The 16,734-nt window shown below is 49.0% G+C and overlaps 1 protein-coding gene across 5 annotated transcripts in view; it reads right to left on the bottom strand.

Moving 5' to 3' along the window:
• The window catches only part of Bcor (BCL6 co-repressor), a 119,824-nt gene that overhangs the window by 52,716 nt on the left and 50,374 nt on the right, over nucleotides 1–16,734 (bottom strand). Inside the window, exon 1 of one of the 5 annotated variants that reach the window (XM_039099762.2) lies at nucleotides 1,989–2,146. The exons of the other annotated variants lie outside the window; for them this stretch is intronic. The gene's annotated coding sequence lies outside the window, so the exon portion shown is untranslated. Of the gene's footprint in view, nucleotides 1–1,988; nucleotides 2,147–16,734 lie in introns of those variants that run through there. 5 annotated transcript variants of the gene reach the window in all.

Here is a 16,734-nt window from a genome sequence, read left to right as displayed (position 1 = left end):
GCGCCTCGCCGGGCAGGTTGGGTTACTGCACAGCCCCTTGGCTTTGGGCTTCCTGGCCTGCTGTCCCTAGAAGAGTATGCCACACATGGGCAAATTCCTGGGATCCAGCCGGGCTGCACATAACTCCAGCTTGGCCAAATCTATTCGATCGGGTCTCCCGAGGCATACTCCCCTTGGAGCCTTCAGTGGACATGGCACGCAGAGGGTTAAAAAGCCTCCGTTCGCTCTAGCTCCTCCGCGGCACAGAGGAAATGCTGATCAAAGTGACTACAGGGAAGGAAACACACGCACACTCGGGGCCCGGGTCGAAGGAGACAGTTCCCAAGTCGCCCGCCTCGAGCCGCTTCCCACACTCCAGGCAAGGCGGCCGCGGCCCGCACGATTCACCCCGCGGAGCTCTGCGTGCAAGGACTGGGGAAGGAGGAGGGACAAGGGGGGCGGGAGGCGAGCCCGGGCTGCGCGCCAAGAGGCCCGGAGCCACAGATTAGTCACCGCTCGGCTCGGAGCTCACGGGTGCGCGGGGGAAACGGGAGGGCAGGCGGCGGCCCAGCTCAGCCCGGCTCCCGGGGCCTCGGCGCCGCTGCCCCGCCCCCACCCCCGCGCGCGCCTGCTGAGGCTCTCCGGGACTCTAGCCGCGGAGATCCACTTGTCAGTTCAAGGGCAGGACAGAAACTGCAAGCTGAGTCTTGTGAACAGGAAATTTCTCATTGACAAAGTGCTATCCCCCTAACAGACACACACACTCTCTCTCTCTCTCTCTCTCTCTCTCTCTCTCTCTCTCTCTCTCTCTCTCTCTCTCTCTCTCTCTCTCTCTCTCTCTCTCTCTCCACAACCCCGACCGCCGCCGCAGCCCCGCGCGCAAAGCGGCTTTAAAACAAAACCAAACCCCAGCGCGGGCAGCGGGCTACCGGCGTGCCTACTCGGCCACGATCGCCTCGGCGACTCCCGCCCCGGGCCAGCACTCTGGCTCGGCGGATGGGCTCGGCTCCAGGCCGAAGGCGCAGTCGTCTCTGCAGGACCCTGGGCGCGGGGGGCGGGGGAGGGCTCCCCACACCCCCTCCGGCGCTCTGCGCCTTCTCAGGGAGTGAACCCCGGCTGCTGAGCTTTGCGCAGCGCTGGGTGGCCGCTGGGTCAGAGCTCTCTGCGGGGAGGCAGCCGCGAATGCCGCTGCGGGAACTCGGGAGGGCTGCGAGCTCGGCCTGGCAAAGTTCCTGTGGAAACTCCATGTTTTGAAACTCCAGCGGCGTTGCGGAAGGAGGGGGAGAGGGGAACGCGCCGAGAGCAGAGGGCGGCCAGCACCCGCCAGGCGCCCCGGGGTAACCTGGCCCGCTTCTCTCCCCAGCCCCACTGCACGTCTGGAGGGCCAGGAGGGCCGAGCCCGTGGAGCAAAGCCTTTTGTGTATTCCCCTTTCCCTTCGCTCTCCAAGGGAAATTCATTAACCCGTTTTATTTACTGAGACGAAGGCTGCCTTTTTAGGGGCCGTGATACTCAGGGTAATTTCGTATTTGACACGTGTAAATACTTAGTACTCTCAGGTAAGGTCAAATTATTTATCATCTTAATTTATATTTCAATAGGCCTACAATTTAGAGTCGAGAAATGCCTCCTTATGAATCATTATGGTCTATTAGAGGAACTAATGTCTAACCAGCACTATTTGGTAGGGAATCACTTATGTTGACATTTAAATGGCTCTTCAATAGTTAAAAAGAGAGAGAGGCATTCGAGTGCCTTTGATTAAATATACAGTTTACAAGACCATCAGCAAAACCATCAGAACTATAAATTCTAGGCAATTTTTTTTCAAAGTTTCCACAGCCTTCCAGGACATATATGTCATTTCCTATGGGGGGGAAATACACAAGTTTCAGACAATTCTCCCTCCCTTCCCCCAACGCACACAAGCTAAAGTCTTATTAGCGAGATCCCCAGATCCAATTCCTTAATGACAGACTTGCCTTATTGCAGGCAACCTGTAAAAGCTTACCTGCTTGCTGAAAGCCAGTCACCCATTCTGGGGTCACCACAGCACCCAGAACATCTTCCCGATGCTTTAAAGTTGACTGTACACCTGCTCACTCAATTTCCAGTCTCTTCCTAGCTGCTTCCCATCTTGAATTCTAAGAAGTCTGTCTTCTTTATGACTCAGCTGTTCCTTTGGTCAAAGCAACTTCTGTGATGTAATAGCTCTTTCAGGGCCTCGGATTGGCTTCCTCTGTGTCTGTTTTCCAACACAGCTAGCTGCACCTCTTGAAAGAGATACCTACATCTATGTAACATTGCCATGTCCTTATTTCATTGTAATGTTATTTTGAGACAGGGTCTCTCGACTTAGTTCTGGCTGTCCAGGGACTCACTCTGTAGACTAGGCTGACCTCAGAGATCTACCTGCCTCTGCCTCCCCAGTGCAGAAATTAAAGGCCTACGCCAGCACACCAGTCTCCTTTCTTTACTCATCAGTTTCAACATTTTCGGGATTGGAAACAATGTAATTCGCTCAGCAACAATTGGATAGCACCTTCAGGAAAGGTTCTGCTTTGTTTACGGATAGGGAAGACTTCCGGGCTCTATGCTTAAGAGAAGAAACAGGCATGGAATGTGTGTATAGTTTATGTTGCAAGTGTGGGTGCATGCGCGTGTGAGCGCCCACCCACGTGTGTTTAAATCACGTGTTAAGGAGCTTCTCTTACATCCTAAGCTTCCTCAGGGTTGCTAAAAAGCAATTCTCCTGTATCAGCCTCCCAAGCAGTTGGATTTACAGGTACAGACAGCTAGCAGATGACTTTCAATCAGCACAAAGAAACGGTCCTCGTTTGTGCCAAAGTTCATAGAATTTCATTGTATAATACATCATCATTCTTCGGACTACTCCATCCATCCTCCCTAGGCATTTTTTCAGGAAGTGCTGGGAATCAGTCACTTCCTTTATGCTGAAGTTTTGTTCTGTTTTCTTTTGTTTTGTTTTGTTGTTTTGTTTTGTTTTGTTTTGGAGACAGGGTCTCTGCATAGCCCTGGAATTCACTCTGTAGACTGGGCTCCCTTCAAACTCACAGAGATTTGCCTGTCTCTGCTGTCTGAGTGCTAAGATCAAAGGTTTGTGAAACTTTTTCAATCCTTGTCTTCTGTAACCTGACCCCTTTTATTAGTTGCCCAGTGGTTTGGTCAGGCTGAGAGCCACCTGCTTGGGCCTGGATATTCCCCTCCTCCTTTGAACTTCATCCAAGTTTATGGCTTTCAGTGATTCAAGATCACTTAGTGATTCGTGGCTTGTTTCTACCCTTCCCCCCACCCTCCCTCCCGTATCAAACTGCAGACCAGATAGTTCACCTTGGAATCCGTATCTAGCTTAGTAAGCACAGCTAACAGTAGGGTCAGCAGCTATAAGTCTTACATGAAAAACTGAAGTAAAGGAGTTCAGAGCACTCAAGGAAATCTGTGACAATAGGACTCAAATCCAGGTAGCCTTCTTTCTGTTGTCCCATGCTCTTTGTAACCTACCATTATACAGCCCTACACACACACACACACACACACACACACACACACACACACAAATATTAGGCTGAAAATGGAGGTAGACTGGAGAAATCCCAGCACCTGGGAAGTAAAGACAGAGATGGAACGCCCATGGCCAACCTGCTCTGTAGAACATGCTCAGGTCAGCAGCCAGGGCTGCTACCTCGTCTCAAAAACAAACAAGGGTTGGGGATGTCACTCAATTGGTACAGTGCCCAGAGTTCTATCCCCAACAACCCCATTTAAACAAAACAACAAACAAAAGAATTGTGAAGGGGTGAATGCAGGAGGATCAGAAATTCAAAGTCTCTTTAAGGAATCCTAGTACTCAGGAAGCATAGGCAGGCAGATCTCTGTGAGTTTGAGGCCAGCCTGGTCTACAAAGCAAGTTCTAGGACAGTCAAAGTTACACAAAGAAATCCTTTCTCAGGTGGGGGTGGGGGGAGGAGGGAATATAATGGAGAAAGAGAGAAAGGAAGAAATTAAAGGTTCTCTTGGGCTCCATAAAGAACTCAAGGTCGGCCTGGGCTACATGAGACCCTGTCTCCAAAATAAAAGACCTACTGCGACAGTATACTTAGGAGGCAGAGGCAGGCAGGTCTCTGTCCAACTGGGCCTTCATCGTGAATTCCAGGCTTGCACACTGAGACTCCGTCTCCAAAAATTCACAAGTGAATAATCGAATTCCTGATTCTTATTCTGTGGCACAGGCGGAAAAGGAAGCACGTTTGAGAGAGCAGCTGCAGGGGTGGATCTGCAGGGAATGTGCAGGGAATGGATCTGTGGTTCTGGGGAAGACTGAGGCAGAAGTAATTAGGAAAGTAAAGTACAAGGCAAGAAGAGTTAATACCACCTGGAACAACCGACGGGAGCACGAAATGAATATCCACAGCTTTTTCTTGGTCAGAGTGACATACTTGCACATGCATGTTTCTGGAAGGCCCTAGGTGTCTTAGCCTTCCCAAGTGCAGCAGAATATCATGCCCAGGAGGTGAAAATGAAAGCAGGAGCCCTTAGCTAAGAGCAAGAGAAAACCCAGTGCAGAGCCCCCTTTACTGTGCTTTGCCTATCCCTGACCACTCCAGACAGGGTCCCATTGTATAGCCCAGGACCACAGGTTCCTTTACCATGCTCAGCTAATTCAGCCACTACTCTGTGGCAAAAGATGCAGACTCTTTCTCCGCAAGACCCCCAGGAACCACAAATGTAGGCTCTGGGCAGAACCGTCACTGGGCAATTGAGTTTTTCTCTCAGCTCCATGCCTTTGACCTCCTAACAGGAACTGTGTCACCGTGCTATGCTTCATAGCAAGCAAGTCTGTTTGAATAATTCGTACAGGATAAAAATAGCTACCGTTTATTGAGGACCTTCGCGCTCTTCCAATTCTTTACTTGGTACATTTCCACGCAATCTCACGCGTGCCCTCTAATAACACTGTGGGTTAGGTGCTACCATTCACTTTATAGCTGAGGAGACTAAAGCTCTTAGAATGCCGTCCCCCACCCCCGCCAACCAAACTTATATATAGCCAGTCTAGGGAAGTGTGGCCACAGGGATTATCCCCCTAATTTCACGCCCCTCTGGCACATGTTAGCAGAGTACAAGGCTTGTCAGCCATGCACCTACACCGCTTCTGCAAACCAGTTACTTCTGAGCCAAATCCTCCAATCACAGCTTTCTTGGGTCATCCTGGCCACTTGCCAACTGCAGTAAATATCATCCAAGAAGTTTCTTTCTTTCCAGGATCAGCAAGTGTCAACTGATCCATCCTGCTCACCATGGGAACCTAAGTGTTTCTCATCTCCCTGAAGAGTACCTTCCTACCAGGTAAACCTTGGAAATGTGTGGGGCCAGGAAACTCAAGGTAAAAAACTCACTCTTCAGATAGAGCAAGCAGACCCGTAATGGGGTTAGAAAAACCTCACTGTGCTCCTGATGAAACTAAACTGTGACTCTGCATTGGATAGTGAGGTTATAACCCACCTTGCCCTTCCCCACTCCTCATACAAGTTTCTCTGATTTTGAGCTTCTATAGAGATCACTCATGGGGCTGGCTGGAGATCTGACTTAATACTAGAACACTTACTGAGCATGCGTGAGGCCCTTGCTATCCCTGTAAACAAATGAAAGCCACCCCTACCATCACGGGTGGGGAGGGGCGGATATGCTATGGGAAGGAGTCCTCCCCACCACCACTCAACTCTTTCCTGAAGTCACAGAGCTTTTGAGATCTGGGGAGCAGATTTGCTTTCTTCAGCATTTGGAACAGCTAGTTTCCTAAGGGCTTTCTAGCTGCCAAACACAATATACACTGATCTCATTCCTTATAGAAGACTGCTGTCGCCATTCCACAGATGAGGGAACTGGGGCTTAGAGACTAGCTGTTTGTCTGGACACTTATCACCTCCGGATTCCCCCAAATCCAACTGCTACCCGAGTCATCTCTGCCCCTGCTCTCTTGGTAAGACACAGGTAGTAACTTTCATACTTTCTAGGACCTGTGAACAGCTACACCCATCAGCCAGTTCCCTCAGCTCATCATAACTCGGCTCTGAGAACAGTGGCCTTCAACTGCATTCTGGCATGCAAATGATGTCCCCTAAGGACATCATTGTCCTGCAGTAAATTTATCTGCCAGGTCCCTAGGAGAGGGCTTTTTTTCTTTCTTTCTTTCTTCTCCTGTGGCTTGTGAAGCCAAGGTGGAGCTGGCAGAAACTCGAGAATGATCCACAGGCAGAGGGTGGTAAGCCTTATCTTGCTCTTTGACAATGTATGGTGGGAGGCCTTCATGGGTTCAGTGCCAGTGGCTACACTGGGACCTTCCTGGCCTGCTTGCTGGCACAGGGAATCTGGAGGGGAAATCAATCTTAATGATAATTTCGCTCTGTCTTCTTGAACCAGCCACGGTCCTCTTCTCTAGGCTGGCTGGTGATGATTAATGCAGCGTGCAGTCTCCTTACTCCTTTGCTTCTTCCTTGCTTTGGGCTTTATTTTCCAACCATTGCCACCGTTTCTCTTCCGAGCAGAGTAAATATTCAGACGAGCCTGGCAGAGCATAGACCTGGTGCTGCTCAACAGGGTCCCAGGTGGCAGATTACTCCTATAGGGGGTACTGCTACTGTTTACAGAGTTCAAGGCTAACTCGCCACCGCCACCGATTGAAGCCTAATCCTTTAATTATTATCAAAATGCCAAAAATAAAGATTGCAGGGAAGGCAATTAATAGGATCATACGGTGTATTCCTCATTTGTAATTATATATTATTATTTTTCTCTCTACTTTGTTCCAATAATGATTTAAGGCTGCTTCCAAAGATACACAAACCCAAGCAAAGATAAATAAAGTGAGAGGAACATGAATTACAGTGTCACGCCGGCTCGAGACATCTTTGCTCCATTCTACAACGCCTTTCGAAATGAGGGAATTTCATTCTTTTGGCGGCAACACTAGGCTCTTTGTCAAGGGAAAGGGTGTTACATAGTCTGGAAGGAGCTCGGAGAGGACAAGGATCTGGGGCAAGATGTTTGTGTCGGCAGAACAAAATACCTGAGATGGGGCATTTTCAAAAGTAAAGATATTGACTTGGCTCACAACTGTGGTGGCTGGAAGTTTCCAACAGTGTGACACTGGTGTCTTGGGGAGGGACCCCTGCCTACATGATGACAGCATGGCAGGGAAGCAGTGAGGATAGCAGCTACATAGAGAAGGGGACAAGAGAGGGTCCGGTAGTAATTTTTGCTTTGAAGCAACCCAATTTCAGGAAAGCTAATCCACTCCAGTGACACTTGTGTTAATCTCTTCAGAAGGGCTCTTAGGACCCAGTCACCTAATTATCTCTTACTAGACCCCACTACCTAAAGTTTCCCCCACCCCAACACCACTGAATTGGAGATCAAGTTTCCAGCATGTGAATCCTTGTGTGTGTGTGTGTGTGTGTGTGTGTGTGTGTGTGTGTGTGTATGTATGTATGTCTGGCGGGGGGATCACACCACACCCAGGCCATAGCATTCATCCTTTCTGGACGCTGGATTCTGAAATTCCCACAGGCCTCCGCAAGTCTCAGAGCCACCCTCAGATGTGGGAGGCAGAAACCAGCAATGTTCCAACAGCATGAGGGGCCCCTGTAAAGAATTTCTGTTTCAGAAACCACCTCCGGGCCCAGAAGTGAGTCTCTCACTTTCATCTCTTTGCTCTCTCTATCTCTCCCCCGATTCCTAGACAGTAGAACCTGAATTATCTCCCATCCTGTGGGGGTGATGATAATTCCCATCCTTAGGCCAGAATGGCACGAAGCAAGTTCCTAGGAAAGAGGCGAGGTCTGGCAGCTTAAGCATCGCAGTTGACTTTCGAGCCACACTTATCTCCTCTTCCCTCTTCCCTCTTCCCAACCACATCTTCCACTTGGAAATTCCAAGCAGCACCTAACACAAAGCTCAGCCTATCAATTGCTTAAAAACCCTGATAGGAAGCCAGGGGTGGTGGTGAGGCAGGAAAGCCGGAGCTAGTCGTAGACAAGCCTGAGAGGGCCAGGACCTAACATTCTCTCTGTCCCGCTCAAAGTAACAACAAATCCTCTGCTGCCTGTACCACAGAACGCCCAGGGCTCAGCCCTGCTGGAAGGCTGTTTTGAAGACGCACGTACAGATGGCACAATGCAGCTGACAGATAAAATGGGGTCCGAAGGAAATCTGCCCCCAGAACCATGTGTTACAGGAGTCCACTGACATCCCTTCTGAAAGTGGACAGAGCTAAGGTCATAGAAGTTGGACTAGGAGTTTCCCTTCCACCGTGGGGACTGTTGGAGTTTTCTGTATGTTGATATGGAGGTTGGTTACACGGATGCATGTATTTTGTGTGCCATCCCTCAATAAAATGGTAAGAAATTCAAAATATAATAAGTGGATTTTTTTAAAGATATATTTTATTTTTATTTGTTTGTGTATGTGTGAGGAGGCCAAAGAGGGTACTGGGTGCCCTACAGCTGACTGATTTCTCCAGTTCCCCCTCCCCTTAGCATAACAGTCTAAAAATAAACAACTGAGTGAGAATTAGATATAAAAGCAGGAGGATAAACTGCAAAATTGCATGCCCAAATCTCGATGAGATGGCTCAGTGAGTAAAAAGCATTTGCCACTTAAGCTTGATGACCTGGGTTTAATTCCTGGAACCCACACAGAGGCGGAAGTGGAGTACGGCACGGAGTTGTCACTATGTCCATGTATGTGGCACTGTCCCCATAACACTGAATTGAAGTTTTAAATAAGAAAGTCAAGTTACCTGAGAAAGCTGGGTATGGTGGCCCATGCACGCAAGCCTGACACTCAATGAGCAGAGCCAGGGTTGAAAATTCAAGACCAGCTTAAGGCTGCACAGTTAAAAGCCAGTCTGAGCGGGGCTGGGGATTTAGCTCAGTGGTAGAGCGCTTACCTAGGAAGCACAAGGCCCTGGGTTCGGTCCCCAGCTCCGAAAAAAAGAAAAGAAAAAAAAAAAAGCCAGTCTGAGCAATGCACAGTGTGAGACCCTGTCTCAAAGAAGAAAACTAAACCCTACAATCTCATAAACAGAATCTTCTCTACAGTACAGCCCAGTGGGTTCCAATGGCAAATGTTACGGAAGCTCTCTGCCTGTCCTCCAGTCCAGCTGCCTTTTCTGCAGGGACTTCTACTGGAGCACAGTGGATGTTCATATGTTGGAACTGTAACCCCCATTAGTCACAATTGTTAGTGCTATTTGGGGGTGAGCCTTTTGGAAATAGCATGCATCTGTGTCTCACCTTGTGACGCCTCCACCATGTTGGGATGTAGCAAGGAGGCCCTCTCCAGATGCCCACCACACCCTTACACCTACCAGCCTTCAGAATTGTAAGCTGTGAACCTCTGTGCTCCTCTCTCCTCACCTCTCTCCCTCACTCCCTGTCTCTTATTTTTTTGTCTGTTTGTTTGGCAGTAGTTAGATTCTCTTTTCTTTCCTCTCTTCCTCCCTCAAAACCTAAGGTCTCACACATACTAAGCACATACGCCACACCTATAAGCACATAAGCCATGTCCATATACCCCACCCTTCCCTACCTCAATCCAAGCTAAGTATTTTCTGCAATCTCCCTGCCTCGCCTTCCTGAGGGCTGAAATTATACGAGTGAGTCATTATTACCCCCAGCTTAAACTTTTATTCTTTATCTTTAAGGACAAAAAAATATATACTTTATTTATTCCGTGTGTGTGTGTGTGTGTGTGTGTGTGTGTGTGTGTGTGTGTGTGCATGCACGCACGTGCGCTTGCTTGCTTGCTTGCTAGCTAGCTGGTTTTGTGTGTCACCTTGACACAAGCTGAAGTTAGCACAGAGAAAGAATCTCACCCGAGGAAATGCCTCCATGAGATCCAGCTGTAAGGCATTTTCTCAATTAGTGATCAGTGGGGGAGGGCCCAGCCCATTGTGGGTGGTGCCATCCCTGGGTTCTATAAGCAAGCAAGCTGAGTAGGCCAGGGGAAGCAAGCCAGTAAGCAGCATTCCTCCATGGCCTCTGCATCAGCTCCTGCTTCCTGACCTGCTTCAGTTCCAGTCCTGACTTCCTTTGGTGATGAACAACGAGGAAGTGTGAGCTGGATAAACCCTTTCCTCCCCAACTTGCTTCTTGGTAATGATGTTTTGTGCAGGAATACAAAACCCTGACTAAGACTCTGTGTGTGTGTGTGTGTGTGTGTGTGTGTGTGTGTGTGTGTGTGTGTGTGTACGTTCGTGCATGTGTGTGTATCCTACATGACTCTTGTGTAGGTCAACGGTCAGAGGACAACTTTCAGGGGTCCTGTGTCCTATAAATTAAACTCAAGCAAGTTCTTTTCCTTGCGGAGCCATCTTGGGTCCTCCTTATTTTCCACTGCTAGGGCACTCAGACTAGCCACAGATCTACTGTATATTCTATGTTGGCCTTGAACTCCTGGTCCTCGAGCACCCACTTCCTAAATGCTGGGATTACAGGCATGTTCCAGCACGTCCGTCTTACATTTCTATTTATAAAGTATCTGGTCTCCAGAATGCTGTGCAGCAAGAGAAAATGCCCCCACCAACTGTTCAGTACTGAAGCCCAGGAATCCTTTATCTTACCAGCCCCCTTCACTGCTCCTCCATCCACAGTTCCTGTGTTCTTTACTCCTGTAGCACGACTCACCCATTGCTTGTCATCCAGCGCCTGCCCAGCAGAGCTTTCTTGTCAATGCAGCAGACTGCCTCTCCTTTTCAGCTGCCGCCCCTTTATACTTTACTCCTCACCTACAAGACACACACTCACTGTGTGCAGAGGCCAGTTCAGGCACTGGCTACCCCAAGGGGACAGACTAAATGGCTGCCTTCGGGACACGTGTTCCAGCAAGACAGATGGCAGGCAGCTAAATCATCAAGGTAACAGGTCATCCAGTGATCCAAGATGGTGGACAATGGACACAACAGAAGACATGAGAGCAGGCAAAGAGCATCCAAGAAGAAGAGTGTGGGGAGAACTTTGCACAATTCTGAGATGACAAGAGGAAGCCTTGTGTGACTGAGAGTGTGGAGGTGGCATGTGTGACACAGAACATGCATGGAGATCAAAGGACAGCTTACCAGCATCGATTCTCTCCTGCCAGGGACTGAACTCAGGCCATGAGGTTTGGCGGCGAGCTCCATTACACATGGAAACACCTCACCAGCCCAGGGCCTTTTACAGACATGAAATGGGAGGAAAAGGTGAAAGGAGGTAAGGCAGTGAGTCAAGTGGATTTCTGCGGGAAGAGCATTCGAGACAGAGGCACAGGCAAGGCAAAGATCTGGTCAAAGGAGGATGTCTGCTCTATGGAAGTGGTGGGGGAGGGGGGACCTAGGATCCTAACAATACTACAATAAAAAAAAAAAAAACTACAATAGGAGGAAGGACTAGGTGGAAAGGAGGCAGAACCTATGGCCAGAACTCTGTGGTGATTCAGGGTATTCACTGGATAAGATAAATGGCCTCAGCCAGCTCTCCTGGGCATGCCCAGACCTTCATTCAAGAGTTGTTTTCAGCCCCTAGTCACCTTGGGGTCTACCAGAAGCTGTTCCTTATCACTCTCCCTCAGTCTCCTCTGTCCAGTCACCCAGAGCTCTGTTCAGAAAGCGCATGTTCCCAAGAGCCCTTCTCCAGACCACTGTCCAGGCCCTTAGAGCATCACCATTCTGAATTCCCCCTTCTCTTCAGCCCACACTCCCCCCTCCTCTCAGCACTGCACCTATGAGCCTATGATTGGCTCACGGAGCTTGTGGTATATTTGAGGGCTCATTCTTCTGCTCATCATGGGCTGTCAGGAGTGCCAGAGACCCAATGGTGACCAGGACCACCAACATGCCTATTCCTAGAAGATGAGCCAGACAGCAAATAGACAACTTTGGAGCTGGCAGACAGGCTTACATAGATGGCCCAGGACTGTGTGGGCTCAGAGTGGTAGCCCAGGAGGTCTTTTTTGCTCAGGACATGACCAGAAGCCGAGAAGACACAAGTTGGATGAATCTATAGCAAGGACAACTCCGGGGCTAAACAAACAACAGGTAGATAGGTCCTGAAGGACAACTGACCTTGGTTCCTATCCTGGATAACTTTATGTCAACTTGACACAAGCAAAAGTCAGAGAGGAGGGGGCATCAATTGAGAAAATGCCTCCATAAGATCAGGCTATAGGCAGGCCTGTAAGGCATTTCCTTAATTAGTGATAATGTGGCAGGGCCCAGCCCATGGTGGGTAGTGCCATCCCTAGGCTTGTGGTCCTGGGTTCTATAAGAAAGTCAGCTGAGCAAGCTATGAGGAGCAAGCCAGTAAGCAGCATCCCTTCATGGTCTCTGCATTAGCTCTTGCTTTCAGGTTCCTGCCCTCAGGTTCCTACCCTGTTTGAGTTCCTGTCCTACTTTTATGTGGGTTCTTGGGATCTGGGGTTCTTATGCTTTCATAGCAAGCATTTTTCCCAAAGCCATGTGCACAGCCTTCATGTCTATATCTTCAGAGTCAACAAATGCAATGCCTATCAAATGTGAGCTAGCCTGAGGAATGCAAAGGGTTTCCAGGTTGTGGAATCACTGTCTGAGATAGAAAGTCATGCCAGGGGCTGGAAAGATGGCTCAGTGGTTAGGAGCACTAGCTGCTCTTCCAGAGAACCTGGATTCAATTCTCATATGGTGGCTCACAACTGTCTGTAACTCCAGTTCCAGGGGATCTGACACCCTCACACAAACATACCTGAATCCTATTGCTGTGATGAAACACCATATCCAAAACGCAAGTTGGGAAGGAAAGGGTTTATATGACTTATACTTCCATATCACTGTTCATCCTTGAAGGAAAATGTGGAAAGGGAGAGAGGAAGATGCCCAATGCCAACCTCTGCCTCCCACACACATACAAACAACACACATATGCATATATTTCTGTTCTGTTCTTCCACTTATTTGACTGAGGATGAAACCAAAGGCCTGGCAGAAGCTCAGCTTGAATTTTTGCCTATAAGCTCCACTTTCAGACTCTGAAGGCGTGGCCATTCCTGCTCTGTATTGTTTCCTTGGCTGAGTTCTTTTTTTCTTTTTTTTGGAAAGAGGTTCTCAAGTAACGTAGACTGGTTTGAACTTCTGATTCTCCTGACTACACCCTGCACCTCTAAGTGTGTGCTAGCACCGTGTGTGTGTGTGTGTGTGTGTGTGTGTGTGTGTGTGTGTGTGTGTGTGTTGCTAGAGTTCAAAGCCCAGGCTCTACCAGGCAACTAGTCTACCAACTGAGTCACTTTCCTGCTCAGTCTTTAATCTGCTTTCCCCAGCCCTCTGCAGACCTCCAAGAACAAACCCTATACCCCAAACTCAAACTGAGGCTACAACTTGATTTCCTTGGGCAGTCCAGGTAACCTGCATTCTTGTATATATAGCCTCTTTCTACTGCAGAGAGCTCATGAGACCAAGGAGACACAGATATTTGTTTGTAAATGTTAACCCAAGCCCCTCACTGTGTGTCAGAAGAAGCAGGGCTAGCTATTGGAGTGTGTGCGTCTAGAGTCTCCCTGGCTCTTGTCCCTTAGCTGCTAAGCCTCAGATACACCTGATATATCTGGCTGCTGGTCCCTGATATACTGCCCCTGGTCCCCTTCGGCTGACTGGCCTTGATTTTATAAGAGATAGGCAATAAGTCTATGGTTTTCAAGTTTTATAATCCTTGAAGGCAGGAGCCAGTGGATGTTTAATGCCCCCTCTCTTCTCACTCTCATGTCTACATACCCCTACTGAAAGAACAACTCCATGAGCTGGGACTTCATAGGAACCTCTTTCTTCCCATGCCGGAAGGGCAACAGAAGCCACCGCATAGGGTGTCAACTGGCTTGTGGTTAGTGCTGGATATTCTTAGCAGCCTTCGGTCACCATCCTGAGAATTCAAAGTCCCCTGTCACTAGGGCTTAGCTTCCCCCCCCTCCCCCCCCCCCAGTGCAGGGGAGTTTTCTATTTCTAGGCACAGAAGTCAGAATACCAAGTAACAGAGAACGTGCTGATTTAGGAAGCCCAAGCTTTGGGGCACAGCCCAGCAACACACTTAGCCTGTTGCTACCCACCACTGTCCCAGGCCTGACTGACTGGCCAGACTGTTTGGAAAACATGTTCTGGTTTAGCAGAGAGGCATGGCATGGTGGGAGCTCTGGCCACAGCACAGCGGTTATCACGTCTGACCTCATTCCTGGGGCCTGAGGCAACTCTGAGGTCTGCATGTCTCGAACACTTACTAATCTTCCTTCAATGATACCCACCATGAGTCAAGCAGTAATGCTGAACAAGGGGTGTGGGCATTAGTAATCCCTGGCTGGGTCCTCTCCTCAGAGGCCCCAGTGAACTCCCCCTCTGGATGAAACCTTGGCACCCACTAGAGACAGCACTGTGGGAGGGCGGAGGGTATAGACTGGCAGCTTGCTCAAGCCAGCTGAGCGTACTGGAGGTTTCTGACGAGCTGCTTGCTGTGAAAGCCTAATGGAGTTCCGGGATGGAACCCATGTGGAACCTAACTGCTGTACAGAAGCTGAGCTCGTGCAAGACATGCTAGCTTTTGTCAGCTATGCTTGTGGATAGTGCCACCAAGGCTACTTCCCTTGGACTGTACCCAGAAGTGGGGCATTGGATGCCCTCCTCTGCAGTCATTTATTTGCATTGCTCTGTTTTCTTCCCCCTTTCTCATTTATCTTGGGGCAGCTGTGCCTGCAAATTCTATTTGTCCTTCATTTGCCTGGCTCCAGGAGGGCTAGAACCAAACCTGGAAGGAGATGGAGGCCGGGGTGGGGGACGATTTGCAGAGTAGTGTTTAGATGTTGATATAGGAGGGACAGAAATGGTCCATCGCACCAGATATCACCTCACACTTGTCATTACAGTGCCCAGGTAGTGGAGGAAGGATGGCAAGCTCCAAATAAGGTCTCAAAACAGAAAAGCCACCTCGGTCCCCAAACCAGTCTTCCTCCAAGCCTCAGCAGATGGAAATATGGTACAATGACAAACCTTTATGTGGTGTGTGGGGAAAATGGCTCAGCAGTTAAGAACACTTGCAGCTCTTCCGGAGAACCGAGGTACCATTTCCAGCACTCACAGTAGGTAGCTCACAAACTCCTGTAACTCCAGATGCTAGGAGTCAAGATGAACGCTTCTGTCCTCTGAGGGCATTCTACCTCCACCCCCACCCCCACCCCCACATATACATATTCACACAGAGATACATACAATCTTGGAAGGAAAAAACCTTGGTAGGGTATGGTGTCACATGCCTTTACTCCTAGCACTTGTGAGGCAGAGGCAGGCGGATCTCTGAGTTTGAGGCCAATCTGGTCTACAGAGTGAATTTCAGCCAGGGCTACACAGAAACCCTGTCTTTTTTTATTATTATTATTATTATTATTATTATTATTGTTATTACTATTATTATTATTATTACTGTTGTTGTTGTTGTTGTTGTTAAAATGAGCAGCTGTGGAATGGGGAAGGAGCATGGCCCTTGAAGGGAGGCTCCATGGGAAAATCCTTCAGAATCCCTATGGGGGGGTGGGGCAGAGAGATGGATCAGTCAGGAAAAACCCTGCCTCACAACCTGATCCCCAGAACCCATGACAGAAGGAGAGAACAGGAACATCATGCACAGGGGTGCCCAGTCCACATCTCACACACACACACAGAGGCGGGGGGCCATAATAAACAAAAAATGAAAACAAAAAAGCAGAATCCCAACAGCGTTCTTTGAAATTCAGGGCTGCAGGCTTCTGAACTAGGACCTGAAAGGACCGTGAAGATTCTGAAATGAACTCCACTCCGCAAATGTTTTCTGTACATTCCCTATGTACGTATCCGAGAAGAACTGAGATGCTCGATCCAAGAAGACTGCTCTGGAAAGACATTTGACACCTTGGGGGATAGGAAGCCAGATGGGAGATGAAGACCTGTACCTGGGAGGTGACAAAGGCAGGTGTGGACAGACTGTACTGTCCTGTTCTTGGAGGCCACCCACAAACTCCCCTTACAACGAATGGCTGCGGGGAAAGACAGGTAGCAAAGACATGTGAGGTGGTTCCAGAAGTCTGCCGGGTGCCCAGCAACGACATCTTAGGGACAGCAGCTAACTGGAGAAGTTTCCAGCTTGTGGGAGAAATTAAAAATGGAGGGTGTGAGTTTTTTCCCACTAATCCCCAGGTAAGCAGATGGGACAATAGCAGGAGCAGTTGTGTTTGCAGCTGTCCTGTCTGCACCCCATCCAAGGTGAGACACTGGGCCACCTCAGAGTCCATCCAACAAGGCATGGGTTCTTGACAGCACCTCCTGGAAAGGCAGGAAAGGAGTATGTTTTCATGCTACTGCCCTAGTACTCCAGGGTGTGACCTTATGAGAAAGGATGACCCTTAAGCTAAAATGCTGTCAGGAGCGTAGACCCTAATCTACCTTGACTTCTGTCCTAGAAGAAAAGGACACAGGCACACAGACAGGGAAGACCATGAGAGCACAGTTAGAAGTGGCCACCTACAAGCCAAGATCAGGAACCTCACAAAGAGCCAAGTGCACTGTCACTTTGATTTGACTTCGAGACCACAAAACCATTGGGTCTATCAATCGCCAGCACCCAGGTACGCTGCCAATGGAAGTATGAACAGACCAATACAGGGCAAAACCTATAGCCTTCCCCCAGAACTTGGGAAGCCTTAATAACTTGCTCTGA

This window comes from Rattus norvegicus, chromosome X (genome assembly GCF_036323735.1).
Source record: "Rattus norvegicus strain BN/NHsdMcwi chromosome X, GRCr8, whole genome shotgun sequence".
NCBI lineage: Eukaryota > Metazoa > Chordata > Mammalia > Rodentia > Muridae > Rattus > Rattus norvegicus.
The sequence above is the reverse complement of the archived record's forward strand: the minus strand, read 5'-3'. Positions and strand labels throughout refer to the sequence as shown.